At 35.4% G+C, this 4,743-nt stretch overlaps 1 protein-coding gene across 1 annotated transcript in view; it reads left to right on the top strand.

Moving 5' to 3' along the window:
* Window positions 1–4,743, top strand: part of elfn1a (extracellular leucine-rich repeat and fibronectin type III domain containing 1a) — a 93,177-nt gene that overhangs the window by 14,357 nt on the left and 74,077 nt on the right. The gene's annotated exons all lie outside the window — the stretch shown is intronic.

Here is a 4,743-nt window from a genome sequence, read left to right as displayed (position 1 = left end):
ATGTTCACGTCTGCACGTCAGAGTCCGACAGCGTCTCCTACCTCAGGTGCGATTCAGCAGCAATATAAGCCGCAGCTGTCAATTTAGGACGCTGACGTGCAGCTGTCACATGACGTTGAAACATCGCGAGAAGAATGTTCTCGCTTGGTTTATGGCTTGGTTTGTGATAAATAAATTAAGGAAAGGAGGATTTTAATGAAATCTTTAAATAAAAAATAAAATTAGATCTAACAAAATASAAAAATAAAATAAACTGAACCTAACAGAAAAATTATCCTGGTTACACATAACTGATAAAAAATACTAACCTCTGTTATTTGATATAATGTTGAAAATAAAACATGTTCAATTTTCTCCATTGCGTGTTGAAAACCTGGTATAAATACCAAGACTTGAAAGTTATGTGTACGAGGAAGTTCATACAACAGCAGAACGCCAGCTATCTGGGGCCAAAACACAAACTTTATTCAGTCGTGCTTTAATTCAGAAAATGTGATCTCGTTTTAAACACCGTCTTCAGAATCAGGCCCCGCCCGCTTCTAAACACACCGGTGGGGGAAATCTCCCTCACCATGTGACCAGATTCTCGTACACACTTCCTGCCAACTGATGTGAAGAATATCTGTGTGGTCAGTGTAATTATGGTGTGTATTAATTAAATGTATCAAGGAAAACACATTCTGTTTGAGTCAACTGTGACATGTCACTCAAACCAGATTGTACCTCAACTAAGTCACAGTTTAATCAAAAAAATAAATGATTAGGCAAAATAAATAGTATTCAAAATATTTTCTAGAAAGACAAAACAGCATGTGTGATGCATTACAATCAGAAGCAAACTGAATAAATTTCCTTCAATGTCACTTCAAAAGTGACCAGATTTCACCACAAAATGAGCCCAAGTACTTTATAATGATCATTGTTTTTAATGTTTGTCCAAGGTTTATTATCTATACGCATCTAATTGTAGATTTTTTTTTACATTCGTAATAAACAAAATACAATTTGCAGGCCTCCTAATGTGAATTGAAATGCACCCCATAAATCATTGCTCTAAATCAGACCTTTGATTGTAGTTTTGACTAAATAAAATTACAGCTCTGTCAATCACCAACTCTCAATACAAAGTCACATGTAATTTGTCAGTCATGGAGTAATAACAGGTATAGATGATGTATTTAGCTGTCATTAGGGTGAGTATGTTGGTTTCAGATGAAAATGTCTGTATTTTTTCAAAGAAAGAAAACAAAATGTGGTCATGTGACTCCACTCAGAGGCTTTTTCTCTTCTTTGTGTTGGAGACTCAAACACAGAGAGGATGTGGGAATCAGAGTATTAGACTGTGGGCTACAGTTCATTCTGCAGAGGGGAGGCAGTAAAACAAAGAGGCACACAGTCTACACTGCAGCTTAATACCACCTTACATCTTACACTTGGGGTAAATTCTCAGCTGCTTTAACAAGAATGGACATTTTTTAGACATGATGCAAATTTTTGTAGAGCACCTTTGAACAGAAACTGTATTTCTTCTGCTCAATCAAATCAAATGTTACAAAAATCCAAGACTTTCATGTGAAATTTGTCATTTGATGTAAAGATGAGGAGCCAACTGAATTTAAAAAGCACAGAGGCGATAACTTAGTCAGTTTTACAGTTATTGAGCTAAAATTTAGTGTAGTAGTAACATACACTATACATACGATACAAGATCTAAATTAAGTAGTATTACATGTGGGGTTCCTCAGGGCTCTGTACTTGGACCAAAGTTGTTTATTTTATACGTAAATGGTTTGGTAAATGTGTCAGGGTTGTTTAAATGTGTTTTATTTGCAGACGACACTACATTTTTTTTGGTAAAAATATAGAACAGATGTTGGAAATGATGCAGATAAAATTTGCTAAAATACAAACCTGGTTTAAGCTTAATAAATTATCGTTAAATTTGGAGAAGACAAATTATATGATATTTAGTAATAGAAAGAAAACAACTGATGTTCCATTTAGAATCGATGGTATTGAGATCTGTAGAGTCAGTGAGGTGACGTTTCTGCGCGTCATCATAGATGAAAAGCTGACATGGAGACCTCATGTACATCATTTAAGAACAAAAATAGCCAAATCCATTGCAGTATTGTACAAAGTAAAGGGTTTATAAAGGTCTGTTTATATTATATAATGTAATAATTGTTCCACACTTGATCTACTGTATTGATGTTTGGGGAAAATCATGCAAAACAATTACAAACCCAATTTTTGTTTTACAGAAAAGAGCTGTAAGAATTATCACTAGAAAGCATCACTATCACCCATCAAATTCATTGTTCCATCAGTTGAAGTTATTGAAATTCTATGATTTGGTTAACTATGGTATACTGTATATTGGGCTCATAAAAACACATTACCTTTAAGCATTCAATTACACTTTCTTAAAAGAGAGTTGTTATAATCTCAAAGGAATAGAGATGTTTGTTAAACCCAAATTTAGAACCAGTATAAAGGAACAGAGTACTTCAGTCAGGTGTAAGATTACGAAATAATCTGGAAGATGACATTAAAAATGCCAGATCAATGAGTATATTTYAGAGAATGATAAAGAATAATTTGCTGGATAATTATGTAAATGTATGAATTGTTTTTAAATGAGTTAAACCTTTGTATTTTTCTTTTTCTTTTTTTATAAACTAAAGAAGATTTTTGATTGAACTTATTTAGAATTTTTTGAGAAAAAGGGGCAGATATAATAAGATTTTATATTCTTCTGCTACCTTTCATTTAATTTATGGTTTGTATTTTTGTTGTATGTTGAATTTATGTTGCTTTTTAAAGAAAGAAATATACTCCAAGCCCTGACAAATTATACAAAAGCACCAAGACATGGCAAAAACACTGGCCRGAAAGGTGGTGGGTAAAATGCATTCCTTCAAAGAATACAAAACCTTTAATCAAAGATGCTTTTCATAGTTATAAAGCTTAAGAACATCTTTAAAAATATGTTCTGAGCTGAATTTACTAACCATCAGTTTAATGATCAATAACTTCTTAACGGAAGTGCTTGCACTCTAGTCTGAGAGGCACAAATGGGAATACAAATAAACACTCAATCATCAAAGATCCAAATATGACAAGAAACCAATCAGCTTCCAAACATCTAATTGATGTAAAAAATGACTAAAAATAAAAAGGCAGTTTGCACCAAAGTCACTTCACATCCTGCTTTTGCAGCTACGGTGGAAGAAGATGCAGCTGATTAGATCTCTGATTGGTAATGCAGAATGATTAAACAGTTTGTAGTTTCCTACCAATTATGYAATTTAAACCAGCAGACGTTAGAGGTGGCAGATGCTCGGTGAATGAAGCAGCTACGCTGGCTGCTTTTTATCAAGCTGAAAAGTCCTGGTTGCTCCGAGRTGCATGATCAATACATGGCTCCTCTCTCCCATAAATGTTAAGTGACTCCGGTCTCTGCTCAGCTCTGCTCTAATGATGCACTTGAGGAAATTAACCTGTTAAACYGCGACTCTAAATATGACGCTTCAAATGTGTAACATTATGCTTACATTGCTTGCATCCAATACTTTAGTTTTTTTTTTTGTTTTGATCACTCACTATGAGAACAAATTACCCTTATAAATTAGATTCCCCCCCCCTTTTATATATTTTCATCCAATTAAAGTTATTTCAGATTTTCTTTGCATTCCTTTATATTCACTAACCAGATTGATTGACTCAGTTTCTAATGAAAATAAACCCACTCTCAAACGTTTCCACTTTAGTCAGTCGAGGCAACTTGTGTTGCTACGTCKAAACCTCCAGCTGCTTACTGTTCCATATGATTTCATGCAGAACACYAGAGCAAAGAGGAGACATGAGAGAGACTTGTTTTCTCCTCGTAAGCAAGTCACACTGCTTCCAGAAATGTGTCCGATGTTGTGTATTTGTGGCGACGCGGTAAATGTGACTCTTGTCAATCACAGCCCATTCATGCTTATGTTAATAAACCTGAACTTCACACGTTTGCAGAGCTGCACTTTTCCGCAGCTGCGAGGCCTGGTGAAAATGAGACTTAAAACAAAATTTGGTTARGCGGCACATCCTTTATTTTCCGCAGCATTGAAACAGTGGTCCTTATCTGTTCCGAGCTATTTATTCACACACATAAAAGCAAAAATGTCAAGTATGTCTTATTTCCATCAAAGAACGATGCACAGCATGAAAAATTGTAATATTCTCTAATAAAAAATAAATATAAAAAAGGCTTGATTTAACACGCACTTAAAAAAACACTTTCACAATGAGACTCAGTGATGTTGGAGAATATCTTAACTGTTAGGCAACTACTTACAGAACTGTTTTTGCTCTGCACTCCTAGCTGCTCCCTCATAAGCTGAGCAAACATTTTTTTTCTATCCACAATCAACTCGAGTGAAAACGGGAAGAAGATGAGGGGGAGCGATATCAGTCCAGGGCTCATCTGCACCCCGGTTTTGTGTGAAGGTCATCCCTTAATCTCGCTCCACACAGCAGCAGCAGCACATCGTAGAAATGAATGACTTGAACAAGTCAACCGCTTACCGCTGAGCTTCAGAAGCCACATGGGGAACTTATTGCATCTCATGTGAGGACCTGAAGCGTGACCCCATGGACGCGCAGCAAACCCCGGTGAGGTCACTGAGGACTGTGTCAGAATTCTTTTGAACAATATATTATTATATATACATGTATATATACTGTATATATATATAT

The sequence above is a fragment of the Austrofundulus limnaeus genome, unplaced genomic scaffold, assembly GCF_001266775.1.
Source record: "Austrofundulus limnaeus strain Quisiro unplaced genomic scaffold, Austrofundulus_limnaeus-1.0 Scaffold4, whole genome shotgun sequence".
NCBI classification, from domain to species: domain Eukaryota; kingdom Metazoa; phylum Chordata; class Actinopteri; order Cyprinodontiformes; family Rivulidae; genus Austrofundulus; species Austrofundulus limnaeus.
This window is presented reverse-complemented; position numbering and strand designations above follow the sequence as displayed.